This window comes from Zootoca vivipara, chromosome 1 (assembly GCF_963506605.1).
Source record: "Zootoca vivipara chromosome 1, rZooViv1.1, whole genome shotgun sequence".
NCBI lineage: Eukaryota > Metazoa > Chordata > Lepidosauria > Squamata > Lacertidae > Zootoca > Zootoca vivipara.
Window position 1 is genome coordinate 66,291,361 of NC_083276.1, and position 16,257 is coordinate 66,307,617.

Sequence of the window (16,257 nt, forward strand, 5' to 3'; positions counted from 1 at the left end):
GGCCACGTAAGCTGGAAGACTCTCTTTACTAAGGAACCCAAGTAACGGGTTTATTTTAAGGTGGCAGGAGAAGTGGGGGGTGGTGGTTTCACCCCTGGATTCCTGTGGCGCATTTTTAGTAATAGAGAGGGAGGACACTTTGTTACAGCTGGTATCCAGTGCCTCTTCCCCCCACCCTGACTACGATTCCCCTTAATGTTTTTTATACAGTAAAGTATGTTTGTCCTTTTAAGGAAACACAAGAGGGCTTACCAAGTGACTCAGCTCACTAAGTACTTGTGCAGCAACGACTGTGCAGGAACAGAGAGGGTGTAAAACAATTGTTCTGCTCCTTATGAAGCTTTGGGTCAGTGGCATCCTTCATGGTCTGGTCTGGTGGGGCCCAACTGCAGTTCCTTCTCTCTCTTCCCAGAAGCCTCCAACTGCTACAGAACCTGTCAGCTGATCAATAGAACTAGAACCTTCTCCCACTACTGCCTTTGGATGGGCTGGTGTACCTCAACACCACGTGATAAGGTAGCTCATATGAATTTATCTATGACCTGTATGAGATACCTGTTGTCCAAATATTTTCTCCATCCCAGTTGTTTTTTAAACAGGAACATTATTTCCCTCACACACTTCTAGAACTCCTATTTCTGCAAAGCACAGGGCCTTCTATTGAGCTATGGACCTCCCCCCATGCAGGGGTGAATAACTGCAGGTCCAGGGAACAAATGCCAGCCCTTCAGAGTCTTTGAGTTCTGGCAAAGACTCTTCCTTACCTGGATGGAGGATGGAGGTGTGTGGGGAGAGAGAGAGAGAGAGAAGGAGAAGACTGGCACTTTGTGGCTGGAGCGCCGCTTGCCCTACAATGTAAAGAGTTTCATCTGTTCCTATGCCCAATTTTGCCTCCAGTCCCACCTACCACTAGGCAGCCCAGGAAGGCTCTTCAGGAACAAATGTGTCTCTTGGTCTGAAAAAGCTTCCTCATTCCTGTCATAATATGCACATAATAGTGAAGGCTGAAAGCTTACCTTCCAACACTCTGTACTGCAGTCCAAACATGGGACACCATCTTCTGGGTCTGAAATCCCATGTTAATCATGTGACCCATGTGAGATCAAGGACCCGGAAAAATGCTTTTTGGGGCACGGTGCCCAAAAGCATGCATTTTGAGGTGCCATGCGAGATCGCAGATCCAGAAAAAAAATGATTTTTTCTGAGTGAAATCTTGGCCTCAAATCACATGAGAGCAACGTGCCCTAAATGGCTGCCATGCTCTCACAGAAAAAAGAGATGTCCTGGTTTTTCCAGGGCACTTGACAGGTATGTGAAAGTGCTTGTATTCATCTGTTGGTGGGATTCAACTAAGTGGTTGCAGGGATGGAACAAGGTCTGTTCTCAGACAAGCAATTGGACAGTTTCTTGGACATGAGAGCCACTCACCCACAAGGCCCCCAGCTTTTCACCATTGGCTGTTGCTACCTTGTATGTGTACAATACAGTCACTTCCGCTCCAATAGTGAATTTCATGTACACCTGCAGACACACGTACACTTGTAATCCTCGATATGTGAAGAGGAAACAGCACTTAAGCCTTACCAGTTGTATGTTGCCAGGTAAAGGACCTCTAAAAGGAGGACCACAAACCTACCCTTTTCACTCACAGCACTCTTCCCACAGCAAGACTCCACCCCTGTAGCATGTAGACTGTGGACATAAGACCTGCTCCTGGAAACATTTTAAACATTTTTTTTAAAAAGTTAATCTGTGTACAGTATGTCCATCAGCTCCAAAGGTCATTTGTGCTAACAAGTCTCCAGTGAGGCATTTCCACTTCACCCAAATGCCAAGTCAGTAAATCAAGCCTAATAAGGATGTTTTGTGTTGCCCCTTCTGATATCCGAAAAATAAGAGAGAGAGAGAGAGAGAGTGTGTGTGTAAGAGGACATCTCCAATTCCTCGGGTTCTAACTAAAGAGCCTGTAAGCAGTTGCCAGCAGATGACAGCTAATAAGCCAAACTCAGAGGCTGAATGCACAGGTCTAGCCCAATACCCCTGCTGAGTTGACAATCTGGAATTTGGCTTCACTGCCTGTGCCTTTCAAGGATTTCGACAGATGCAGCACATTGATTAAATGTTTAAAAGGGACCCCTGCTGCGGCTTCCACAGCTTGCTCTATTGCCTTGGGAGTTAGGTGGCAACATAACACACAATAGGAGTGATGCCTATTGTGGTTATAAACAACATTCAGTGTTTGGGAACCTGGGATTCCAGTCAAAAAGGCATCGATATTTTTTGGCACTTTCATTCCTCCCATCTGCAACAGGAGGCCATTTTCCTCTCCTATATGAAGCCACAAAATTCTTTATAATAGCACTTACCGGTATTTCTCTCCCTGCCCCCCTGCCCTATCCCAGGAGTGTCTTCCTTATCAACTTGGTTGAATTAAAATATTTAGCCTTCCGTTAGAGGGCTATGTTGCACTTCATGGTTCAAAATCAACAAATTCATAGGCGGCAGCTTTTTCAGATGAAATAAAAGAGAGGCCTGTGGCCCTTAAGAGATTACCAGATTTTTTTTACACCCTAACTTTTTGAGGGATTACAGTTCACCTCATCAGATGGAAGCAGGGTTATAGGACTAGCAGGGTGAGTCTGGGGCTAAATCCTATCCCACCATTATAATGAGGGTGAGGGAATAGATTAAACTGTAAACTGTAGATTACAGTTAGAAAATGGTCCAATGATCTGATTTGAAACCTGTGTCAGCTTGAAGAATGCCCTTGCCGCTTTTGTGGTAAAAAGGCTAGGAAACGGCTTGTTTTGAATGCTTGACGAGACTGGCATGTTGACAGGTGCTGTGCCTTTTTCTTCCATCCACTGTGCTTGGCTGATTTTTTCTGGAAAGATTTCTCGGGTTGAACTGCACCTTTTGGGAAAGGCGTTTGCTGTGCTGCGTCAAAGAGAATATATCGTATGTGATTTCGTCTAAAAGCAGTGTGATGTGCTTGTAGTTTATACTGAAAATGTATTTTTGTGGTCAGTGTTAGGCAATGGGATTTAAGAAGGGTGTTCCCCAACATGTTCAATACGAATCTGTCGTCAGAGAAGTCCAGGTGGAGGGGAGCCCTGGACGGAATGCTGGGTGGAATGAGGGTGGATTCAGATGTGGGGGGAATCACTTTTCTGAGGATAATGCTAGATCTTCTATCCTGCTTCCAAATGTTCCTTTCACACTGCAGTACCTGTTGCATTATGGCTCTCTGGCCTTTTGACTGATATACTGGCATGTTGCACTAAATTTCATTCACATCACTGGCCATGGTGTGGCACAACAACAAATGTCACTGGACAAGGTCACTAGCCCCCCACCCTTTCAGCACATGCATGCTTCTGCCCCTCCACATGAACTGCATGCTGCTATACTGGCCGAAATGTTGTCCTTCGATTCCTGCAATTTTCTGAGTTGATGGAGTTGCAAAAGGATCCCCCCCCAAGCAATTAATATGGGAATGAGCACTGTCTCTGCTTTCTACAAGAAAGCCAAGGCTTTTGCAAGTTTCTTCTTGGAATCTTGCAGATATAGATTGGCTGGTATGAAACATTGCTTCCTTACAGCAACATTCTCTTTACAGATGCCTCATACTACAAATGTATCCTTGGGGTGTGTGGGTGTGGGTGTGTGGGTGTGTGTCATTTGTAGTGTAAGGCATGCATGCATGCATACGCGCGCGCGCGCACACACACACACACACACACACATATGTATATATATATATATGAAAGGGTATAGCTGGATTAAGTGGATAAAAATACATATGGAATTAAAAAAACAAGCAAACTATGCATGATGAGCACCAGTCCCATTATAAACACCCATCTTGATGCACCCTGACTTTGCCTTAAAAATATGTTCTGGAGGAATAGGTCAAACTGTTCTCTTCGGTTCATGCTTATTGTTTCATCTGCATGGGACATTCAGAGATTTTCATGGTTTAGGCTATCTTGAAAGACCTGTGTTGCTTGAAGTGTGCAGCTATCATAGCCAAACATGTTGGATAATTTTAAAACTTAGTAGAATTATTATTATTATTATTATTATTATTATTATTATTATTATTAGCCACACAAAATAGTGACCAACTTTCTCCAGAACTTTTCACCAGCTCAGAGTCTGGTGAGAGGCGGCGGGGGGGGGGGAACTGGTGTGGTGTTCATGCTGTAAAAAGTCTGCATTGCCTTCCAGAATAAGATGGGGTATCAGAAGAGACAGTAGACTGGAAGATAGAACCCCCCCATTTTTGAAAAGACAAAACCCTGTAGTCTTCTATATTTCTCTCTAGCCGTAATCTTCCACTTGGAGTACTCAAAGTCTTTCTTACTAACTTTTGATATTATGGTAGGCCTAATAAAGGTGTTGCCCTACTACTGTATGTTTGTCTTTTTTTAATGGACCTGCATAAATACTTCTTCTTCTTCTGGATGATTTATGTTACTGATCAATATTAACCACTAGGTGGCTCCATTTACACGGCAACTCGTTTATTCTTTCGACAAATGCAGAAAACCCACCTGCTGCTTGTCAGATGTGCTTTCCAGCAGATGTGATACTGGTTTATGCATACGGGGGCAATTATCATACTGTGAATCACAATGAGGCATTATTGTCTCTGAGCCACTACCTCATTGTATAGAGAAAACATATAGGCCGTACATAATTCAGCCTTGTAAATAGCCCAGAAAAGTTACTAGCCTGCCATTTCCTTTTACTAGCCAGCTCAGAGACTTGTAGGCTGTGTTCCCATGCAGGCCACAGCATGACGACACAGGATACCAAACTCTCAGCAGCCCAGTTTTGGGTTTTCTTTTAAGAAGTTGGCAAAGGAAGGAGGTACTCAGGGATGGGCTTCCATTCCTCCCTAGTGAGTACAGGAATTAAGTTGACTGGTGGAGGAATGGAGAGGTCCAGCCTTCCATTGCCAATTCAGCCAATTGCCTGCCTGAAATTCTGTGCATCCACCTGGTCACCTACGGTGAGCAAGCTACTTCTCACGTATGAGTCTGATGGAATGTTCAAGGTGCTTTGGAAAAGCAACCTTTTTAAACAAACAAATGCTGCAGACACCATGTCTACTAATAGTAAAACAACAACAACAACAACCATTCTCTCCGCACTTGCCTTACAAGGAATATGCCAAGGTGGGGAGAGGGTGAGCTCTTTTGTGACTTACGTGCCCAGCATCTATTCAGGGGGAATGATTTCACCTGGACTCGCTAATGAAAGTGCTATGTGGGAAGGACGTTGTAGTAATGCATTGCCTTGTTGTTGCCTTTTCAGTGCTCTTTGCTAGTTTGGACAGCCTCCAAAGTGCTTTGGGCCAAGTCATGCTCTTTTCCAAAATTGGATTCCAAACTGGATCTTGGTCATGCATACAGGCCCTTACTATGGAGGCACTATCTAGTTGTCACAACTCACAGCCACAGATAATATTTATTCCTCATAAATTGCGCTGACTTTAAAAACATGTGCAAGGCTCTTTCACCCCTTATGCAGACCGTCTAGCTTAACATCAGTGCTTTCCCTTATACTGAAGGTGCTGTTGTGATGGAGGCTGCTGCTGCTACAGTGCAGAGAACGAGACCATTTGCCCTTTCTTGATAATGGAAGGCAAGGTCCTGACCCTATTGTTCTGTGTCAGCAAATGCCAAGGTGGCTGATAGCTCGGTTGGTAGAGCGTGAGACTCTTAATTTCAGGGTCATGGGTTTGAGCTCCACGTTGGGCAAAAAGATTCCTGCATTGCAGGGGGTTGGACTAGATGACTCTTGTGGTCCCTTCCAACTCTACAATTCTGTGATTCTGTAATTTGTGATCCCTCGGGTGCTGGAGTGCAACATCAGTCCCAGTCAGCATAGCCACCAGTCAGAGATGATGTGAGGTGTAATCCAGCAATAACTGGAAGGGCACTGGTTATTTCTCCAGCTGTAACCCTTAACAGTAAAGCTGTAAGGTAAGCCAGTGTTGTTATTCCCCTATTGGCGTTGGCCGAGATGGAGTGACTTGCCTGATGCAAGATTCAAACCAGGAACTTCCTGGTGGTTGCAGCCCTGTCTTTTACCAGTACACCCGACCAATTCTCTGTAGCAGAAGGAGCAACAGAACATATGACTAAAACCATTAAACGTCAATCATTAAACATTAACAACAGAGGCAAAAAGTAGACAACATTGTGTGGTGTAGTGGTTAAGAGTGGTTAAGAGCGGTAGACTCGTACTCTGGTGAATCGGGTTCGCGTCTCCGCTCCGCCACATGCAGCTGCTGGGTGACCTTGGGCTAGTCACACTTCTTTGAAGTCTCTCAGCCCCACTCACCTCACAGAGTGTTTGTTGTGGGGGAGGAAGGGAAAGGAGAATGTTAGCCCCTTTGAGACTCCTTAGGGTAGTGATAAAGCGGGATATCAAATCCAAACTCCTCCTCCTCCTCCTCCTCCTCCTTCTTCTGTATCATCTCAGCCCATTCTAAATTGTATGTTTGATAAAGGGTGGCATTTTCCATCTAGATTCCGTGTGTGTGTGTGTGTGTGTGTGTGTGTGTGTGTGTGTATTGTCACAATTAAAGTAATAATTATAAAAATCCATTACAATATAACCTGTAACAATAGGCACTTTCGTCAGCATTCCCAAGGGAGGGGGAAGCCTAGAGGAACAAATTATCTCGTCATGCTTACAGATGGCCTCTGCAAAATAGAGTAATATAGTTGGCAGGTGCACTTAAGGATTTTTATGACCTTAGCTTTCTTCAGTAACTGAGTATAACTTTGCCTGCTTTTGTTTGCACATAAAAGTTTCTGCAGTTTCCATAAATGTAACCAATGTTTTGTCCTACAGTACTATATAGAACTGATTCTGAGTTAGCAGGCAAATGCTTGAACATTCACATTTTAAAATCAACTAAAGTAGTTACAAACATTCTGCTAAAAGTTAGTCTGAATTAAAGTAAAAACCTGATTTACAAGTAAACAAGTTTTAGTGTTGACAACAAATACCATTGGTGGCAGAATTAATTCAGAACTCAGGAAATCAACCGCTGAAATAGTCCATCCGCAGATTTAATAACAGAAATATCACAGCATTTAAAACATGGTAGGTTTTTACAATAACCAGCTTAGTAACAGTTACCCTCAGAGACTGATTTAGCACAAAGTTATTGGCACCAAATTCACATTGGCTCAACAGGACTTGTGAATTGGGAACATGTGCGCTGGATCATGACCTTATGATATAAAAATAATGATCTTCTCAGCACTGAAATCTTTCCCACAGAGGAACACATTGCTTTACTTCAGATTTAAAAAAAACACCCACATTTTTAAAAAGAGCCATTAGCGAGTGGATCACCTTGGTGGGAATAATTTACTAAATTAATGCGTTGATTGGATATTTTAGACAACAAGACAAAAGGTCTCCCAGCGAAACAAAACATCAAAAAGAGCAGCAGCTCTTTAAGCACGTTTAAGCAGAAAATTAAAACAGCACACAGTTTTCAAAAAGAAACGAAGTTTCCATGTTTTTGTAAATCAGTTTTCTGTTAGATATGCAGCAGTAGGCAGCACTTCCGTAGCCAATGGATAGATTGCACTACAGAGCATGAAACAAGCAAGAGAGATTTTCTGCAATCAAAACCAGACAACCGATCAGAAACTTTAATCTTATTCATTTTGCTCACCCATGAAACAGGGGAGGGAGGGAAATGTACTGGATCACCATGAAACACTCTATCAAAACAAAAGCTTCCACATCTGTGACAGGAAAGTTACCAGCTGCCATATGTCGCTCCGATATGCATATGCTAACACGGGCCCGGCCAATGGAGTTCCTACAAACTCTTCCATGACCCTGTTGTCCCACTTAATGAATGCCCCATTGTCAGCAGGGCTAATGCTATGCAATCTGTTTTGCCATATTGCAGCACGTAGCCCTGCTCTGCTCGGCGCAGCACATTTTGCCACATAAGGGTAACTTGCCGGATGCCTTGCAATCTGTTGCTCTTGAAGAGGGGAAGCTCGGCTGTCACAATTGACGCAGCCTGTTGGGCCACAAAGGAGGGACCTCATTGTTCTCCATGTTAGGTATTCTGCTTTGTGGTTCTTCCCCGAGAGCAGCTGTCTCAGAATCTCCGTTTTAAACAGACGACATGCCAGTGACTCCGACTGTTGTAGCAAAACAAGCCGGTTCCTTTTATGCGATCGCCACCCAGCTTTTTCAGACCGCATTTCAGCTACGTTCAATTCAATATTACAGCCATGCCACAGATTCTGACACAGTTTTATTGGTCTCAGATGGCTGTATGTAGTTACTGTGCTGTGACTTTTACAGTCAACAAGCTGTTCGGTGGCAGGAGAATTTGGGTGTCTGTTGCCATAAACAAATCTACAGGGGGTGATTCAGGAATAAAGTACTCTTTATCCCAGAGTGGCAATTTGTTAGGGAAATAAGTGCCTGGTGTAAGATGAACAACTTCAGGGTTTGAAGCACCTTTTCCTGATTGATCACTAGTCAACTAATGAATCAACAAAGTGATTAATCAGTGTGGACCACTGATTTTAATTACTAGGTCTGATTGCTAAGGGCGGACATTTATTTTGGGGAATTTGTTCTGATACTCATAGCTGTCAAGTTTTCCCTTTTCTCGTGAGGAAGCCTATTCAGCATAAGGGAATTTCCCTTAAAAAAAAAAGGAGAACTTGACAGCTATGCTGATACTTGTGATAAGGAATGAAAAAGAAAATATTAAACATGGAGTGGTAACTTTTTGATAAATGTATCAAATTTTCACACATGTCCTTCAGCATCTCAAAGACACCTATATTGACACCTGTAAAATGATCATAGATAATTCAACACATTAGACTGCAAAGGAAAGAAAGTTAAAACATCTTAAAAGACGAAGGCTTTACAACCACTGTAATAACAGAATCTGTATTCTAATGATACATCTGTAACAGTGGGGAAGGATTGCCAATTAATGTGCCTATCTTGCATATCAAGACAGGGCTGAAAAGCTATGATTACTCAATTAAGATTATTTACATTCTTGGAAGTCTTACCAAATCATCTCAGTTTAAACTCGGGTTTGTTTCACAGAAGCAACGAATTAGTGTGAGATTGCAGGGAGCTAATCCTCATCTGTGTTTGCAATTTGGGGTAGCAATGGGATTTTGAAGGTGGCAGAGAAAGCTATGGGGTGAAAGCAAAGACAGCAACTGAATGCAAGGCGAGAACACCCATCTTATCCCTGTGCTTCTTGAGATGAGCTATATCGTTATGAGAAAGAAAGAAAAGGTTCTGTGTTCTACAGTCAGACTTCAGCCTACCACTTTCAAATGTGCTTTTAAACAGGACCACTGTGGTCTTACCCCTGCCATTCAGAAGAGTGTTTTGGAAATGTCTGGATTTTTTCAATGTAGATGAGCTGCTCAGTTGGCTTATGCTTGCTAACGAATTCTGTGACCTCACTCTAGTATTTGCTATAGAATTTCTGACAGCAGTGTGTAGCCTCTAAGTTTTTGCTGGAAAAATAAAATCCAAACACACTAATAAATTCCAACGACATGAATAAATCACCAGCTTTTATGCCCAATAAATAGGTGCAGTATGAATTATTATAGACACAATGCTTTGAAGTTACTGTATTTAAAAAGGCATTGGTATCTAGGTCTGTGTGTATGGATGTCTCAGGAGCAGATATTGGTGGTTCTACAACGTTCTTATCACTGTGCAAACTCTGTTATTCTGTTACTAGAGGTCCATAGAATACAGTAAAGGTCTATTGAAAAAAATTAATGAGCCTACAAGATAAGCAGAACAACGTCACATAGTTGAACTGGTACAGTTTTTGGATTGTAGGTGGGAGAGTGCATTCTGAATGCTTCAATTTGTTTTTAAAACACCAGGCAAACCTCCCCCCATGTAAAAAACTAGCATGTCATGGAAGGTCTAGTACAGGCATCCCCAAACTTCGGCCCTCCAGATGTTTTGGACCACAGTTCCCATCCTACCCGAACCACTGGTCCTGTTAGCTAAGGATCATGGGAGTTGTAGGCCAAAACATCTGGAGGGCCGCAGTTTGGGGATGCCTGGTCTAGTGTAACTTCCTCTATTATATGGGGCACCATTCAGAAATGATCCCTCATCTGTTCTACACCCCTTTTAATTTTTTGCCTGTCTTTCAATAACATGTCCAGAATGGCTTGCCTAGGCACCTCGCTCTAGCTCTCTTCTTGTGCTCACTTTGAATGTGTGGGAGAATGTGTGGGGCATGCCCCACCTGCTTGATGCACACTGCCCCCTCCATGTCTCCATCTTCACTGGCTCCACCTCGACCGCCACATGCTGAGCAAGGAGGTCTGAATGGGGAATCGTCATCTGTGACCAGTGCAATGCACTTAAGAATATTCCATTCAATTGGGAGCCCTGAATGTATGGAAGATTCTGTGTTTATTATTGTACAATTGATTAGTTAGCTGCCTAGGAATAATGCAGTGCAAAACAAATAGTGCAATAAAGTATCAAATCAGATAAAACAACATCAGCAAACAAAGAAATAAAGATACAACCAAAGGGTTGCAATAATCACACGGAGGTGAAAATTAAATGTTCAAATGCTATCAAAGTAGACTGGTTAAATAATGATCAATGTTAGCTTTTAAGACATTAAGGGTAGTAAAAGATGTTTAAAGGTGAACAAAAAGGGCCTTGCCTGGAGCCGGAAAGATGTCACTGCCAAATGTGTGAAAATCTTCCCTTCAGATCTTCCAGCTCAATGTAGGGCTGGATCCAGTGAGGATCTTGCATGTGCAGCCTGAGTGCAAAAGCCTCTCTCCCTGTCCTTTGAATGCACTGAGGCTTCCGTGTAATGAATTAAAAAAACAAGGTTTGATGTGGTACAGTGCTGGTTTCGCTGCAAAGAAAACAATCAAAAATTTCCGTGCTTTCCTGAAGTGTGTAGCTGTTCCACTTCAGTTCTGCTAGGTCTCCCGTTAACTGGGCTTAATTGTTCCTCCCCGGAGCTGTGACCCAGGAAAGATCAATGGGTTCAAATCCCAGATGGCTTTTGTTGTCTTTCAGAACTAAGTCACATGAAGCCAGTCCTGGGTGTTTTGCCGCTAGGGGAAATAAGAAAATGCCCCTCTTCCCCTGTGCACCCTTCACTTCCCCAGTGGCAGTGGATGCACAGGCAATGTGTGAACTGCAGGTGCACAGCAGAGGAAGTGACCAAAAGTACAGGAGGCAGATCTGCCTCCTCTTCCCAGCTATCCAAAGCCTGCGATCCTGAGGTTACTGCCTCACCTTGCCTCATGGGCCAGCCCATGGTTAGGCAAGCCAGGAGCCATCTTTTTGTCTCAATGCCCTCTTCCCCTTAGCAGCTTTGTTGACATCAAGGTGCACCAAGGCTACAGAGAGAAGAACTAAAAGAAAGCACATCACACACACAGGGCCAGTGCATAAGTCAGCTACCAATTATTTATCAAAACATGTCGGTTCAAATAAATCTTTAAAGCACTTCTGAGATCCAGTCACTTAGTGAAAATCTAAAAAGCAGAAACAGAACACGGCAACTTTTATTCAGATTCTAACATGCATAGTTATTTAAGGAAAATGTCAACATTCCTGAAATATTTGAATGATCTCTGATGTCCTGAAACAGCATTGTTCCCTGTGGAATTTAAATCATTCAACTGTAGCAGCTTTACCATGACTGCCAGAGAAGCGACTGTGAAGAGAAACCATGATCGTGGAAGATCCAGAGCTATACAATCAACTCTGTGGTGATCTGAGAACAAAAGGCGGGAAAGACTTCCACCTCAGGAAAGTGTTGGTGAATAAGTTATGTAGAACTAATATCCCTCAGCAGGAGTGTATACTGAGAGAATCAGGAAGGCAACGTTAACTGCATAAAATATGGAATGGAGAGAAATCCTCAGGAAAGATGGGAAGGCAGAAATATCTATATAAATGTTGACTGATCTGTGTTGCACACACAACACGTCATGCAAATTAATTTCTCTCTCACCATAACTGCTATATAGATGTACTTGGGAGTAAGCCCCGTTGGATTAAATGGCGCTTATTCCCAGGTAAGAGGGTATAATATTGCAGCCTCAGTATATAATTCTACTGATTTTTTGGGGGGAAATGCATATCCCTCACACCTTGTTCTGAAGGAATTTTAACATCACAGCTCAGTAGTCTGCATATTAAACAGTTGCTTGAGGATGACAGAACAGTTCAAAAGTTCTTGATCATTCTGATGAAAGCAGCAGACTCCCTCTCTCCAGCTTCACCTCTGACCTTCCGTCTGCCTCCATGAATATTTCCCACAACTTTAATCCTGCCTGCCGTACATCATTGCCATGACATTTCACCATGTAAATGAAATAGTTACTCATGTGCTCAACCTATCTAGTATGGTCGGTGCAAGTTTCTTTTCCATTCATTGCCTGGGCTACTATTTATACAGCCTCTATGAGTGTTATGGAAACTTATTATATATATCCCCCCCCCCATCTCTCAATGCATCTATCAGTTCCATTATCCTATCAAAATAGCACTACAGTGGTACCTCGGTTTATGAACACAATTGGTTCCGGAAGTCTGTTCATAAACTGAAGCGTTCATAAACTGAAGCGAACTTTCCCATTGAAAGTAATGGAAAGTGGATTAATCTGTTCCAGACAGTCCGTGGAGTACTTAAACTGAAGCGTTCATAAACTGAAGCGAACTTTCCCATTGAAAGTAATGGAAAGTGGATTAATCCGTTCCAGACGGGTCCACGGAGTACTCAACCTGAAGCGTACTTAACCCGAAGCATGGGTGTAATTGGTTCTGGAAGTCTGTTAATAAACTGAAGCATTCATAAACTGAAGCGAACTTTCCCATTGAAAGTAATGGAAAGTGAATTAATCCGTTCCAGATGGGTCCGCGGCGTTCATAAACCGAAAATTCATAAACCGAGGTGTTCATAAACCGAGGTTCCACTTACTTGATTCCAGGGCTTTAGAGTCGGGATAATGCCAAGTAATGAGGGAACAGGTATTCTCCCCCCCCCTTATGATCTTACTTCAAATGATGCAATACTCTTACTTCATGAATCTCACATCACTTCGTTTTTTATTTCCCCCCCCTTCCTCAGCATTGACTTGTGGTTTATTGTAAAAGACTTACTTATAGCATGAGAGGATCCTATGCATACTTTCTCAAAAGTAAGTTTCACCATGTTTGATGAGTCTTGCTCCTAGGGAGAGATACATAGCGATGGAGCCAAAACATCACCTCAGCATGATTTAAGTGGAGTCAATTCAATCATAGAATCATAGAGTTTGGACCATCTAGTCCAACTCCCTGCAATACAGGAATCTCAGCTAAAGCATCCATGACAGATGGCCATCCAATCAACTTTTGTGGACTCAACAAAACACAAAACATAACAATATAACCAAATGCCACAAGGCTCTTTATTCCTTTTGCTGCAATAAGCAGGCATCCCCTTTAGAAAACCTGTCATAATGATATCCCAGCACACCTGGGCAATGCCATTTGTAAGATGTAGAATATTAATGGAAGCATTGTTGGTCTTCACTGGACATCTTTTTTCAAGGAGGGGCAACTCTTTTAAGAGTATCAGCATCTCAAGAGTAATTTGATTTTCCACCCCGGCTACTGAAGCCCCTGCGGTTGTAGGACTGCCTGGCAATGTGGTGGCGCCAGTGTCGTGGAACATGGTATAATATAGAATTTCAGTCTTGTCAAGTGACAGAGTCTTTTCCTTCAGTACCCAGGCAATGTTTCCACAACTGACGGTTTCTATTCAAATTAAAACAGATGCAAAAATGACTTTATTTTCTTTATTTTCAATCGATACTGTATGAATACAAAGTTTCTAGAAAGCTACAAAAAAATCTACCACTTTATCAAGAAGGCATCAAAATGTGTCACTTTGCAAAGACATGGAACACCTGCAGTAACCGACACAAAAATAGCATTTTTAGAGTGATGAAATAATTGCACTTAACTGTCATGGATATTAAAGTTATCACACATATGTACCGCGAAAGCTAGAATACATATTTTTTACAAAGCACTTTTATAAAAAAATTCTCTGCACACAAACCCTATAATTTTCATATTACTATCATACTAAAGATAAATTCACTTTAAAGCCAACACTTAAAACATTTTTTTAAAAAACAAAGAAGGTACCAGTACCTACACACAGACAACAACAAATACAAGAATACTGTACTGCCAAAAGGTTTGATTGAAACTCATTTTGAAAACTTCAAAATATGTTAAGACAAGATTTGAAAAGTTTCATATATTTTTTATTTTTTTAAAAAGAGCTTTCCCTCCATGTCTAAGCAGGAGGTACTTTGTCATCCAAAGGCAGATTCTACCCCCCCCCCAAAAAATAACCAGCAGCAGTACAATATTAAAGTAACCACTGACCATATATGAATATGCTTAAGTCACAAACCCAGTTTATACACATTACACAAATAAACAAAGTGAGAATTCCATTAAGTCATTTACAAATGTGAACAAATGCATGTGGCAAATAAAAAAAAATTCAAAAAGAAATCTGTTTTACATAAAACGTACTGATATTAAAGAATTAAAGGCTATTCAGGCTTTAAAAACTGTTATAAAATTCTTTTGTCTTTTTTCAGGCACATATCGTTGTTTTTTTATCCGCAGTCATGAGCCTGATGCAGAGGCCCATTTGAAATAAAGAAAACAGAAACAAAATGCTGAACAAAAATAGAACTTGTGTGTAAGGAGGTAACTGGGGCATATCCTCTCTGTGAACTGAGTGCACTTAAAGAGTTAACCGACAAAATGTATTTAGTTTGTTATATATATATAGCCAGACCAACTTCCTCAGCTAGAGATCAAGACTTCCAAACTTCTTTTATCTTTCAAATTATCCTGTCTTTCTTTTCAGGGGAGTGGCCAGAAGGAAGAAAAGGAACATGTTTAGAGGGGGGAAATCAACCTGAGTAAGGACTGAAATGAGGACCACTTTACATGTTACTTTCTGCCCATGACGTGGCTGCACTCACACCCTTCACCGTACCGGTGGTCAACGGGGCAGGGAGTGATATTTAAAGCCTAAAATTGCAGAGTTGGAAAGAGCCTGAAAGGTCACCCAGTCTAACTTCCCACAATGCAGGAGTCACAGCTAAAAAATTCCCCGGCAGGTGGCCACCCAACCTCCGTTGAAGAACCCCCAATGAATGCTTTACCATGCACGGTAGGATCCCACAGTAGGTAGGGCTCAGTGTGTGTGTGTGGGGGGGAGTGTCAAGGGTGTGCTGCCCTGGTGTGCATTTAGAACGGCAGACATGGCAGATGCAAAGGAGTTTTAACTCTCCGTTGCATGGGCTGCCAGCAAACAGAAGAGCTTCTCAACAGCAGCCACAGACAGTGAACGTATATTGGTCCCTAAAGAACCATATGTTGCATGACATGTGTTGATGATGTGGGCCAATGTTAGTGCATTGCTCTGTAACTGACTTCTACTAAATTCTCAAAGACATCCCAAGTCATGGTTTGTGCTTACTATTATTTAGTGTACAACAGGCAAACCATGGTTCTGAGCTACTTGTCTGCTTTCATTTCCCGCCTCTGTGCATTCAGCTTCATAAGTTCACGCCCATTGCCAGAATGCAGCAGCTTCCGGAAGCTGAGCAATGCCCAACCTATGGTGGTCAGTTAATTCAGACATCCAAACCATAGGTAGTGGAAAATATGAATCACAAACCTCCTCTGAACCACAGTTTTAGATTATGCTTTACTGCTAGATTGAATTAACATAGCCATGCCTTGTAGACACCACACTAAACCATAGTTAAGCATCTTTAATCATGGTTTGGCTTGATGTCCAAATTGAGCCATAGAGAAGGAAGAATGCCCTAGGAATTAGATCAAGGAAATAAAGTAGAAAGATTTCAACTTTTCAAGTTCTGCAAGCCAACTTCCATTCAGTGTAATATAGTTCACTCTGTTACTTGAAGGTGACAAAACAGGAAAGTTGAATTCAATGCAGTTGCCAACATGAACGGACTCTAGCATGGGTAGGAAGTGGGAAGATAGTCACCAAAGTTGCAAATTATTCAGTATAGTGGTACGGTACCTAAATAAAATCATTCTAGAATTCAAGTAAGAACAACATTACATTTGTAAAGTAAGCTATGTTTCAACTGCCACAAATTGTAC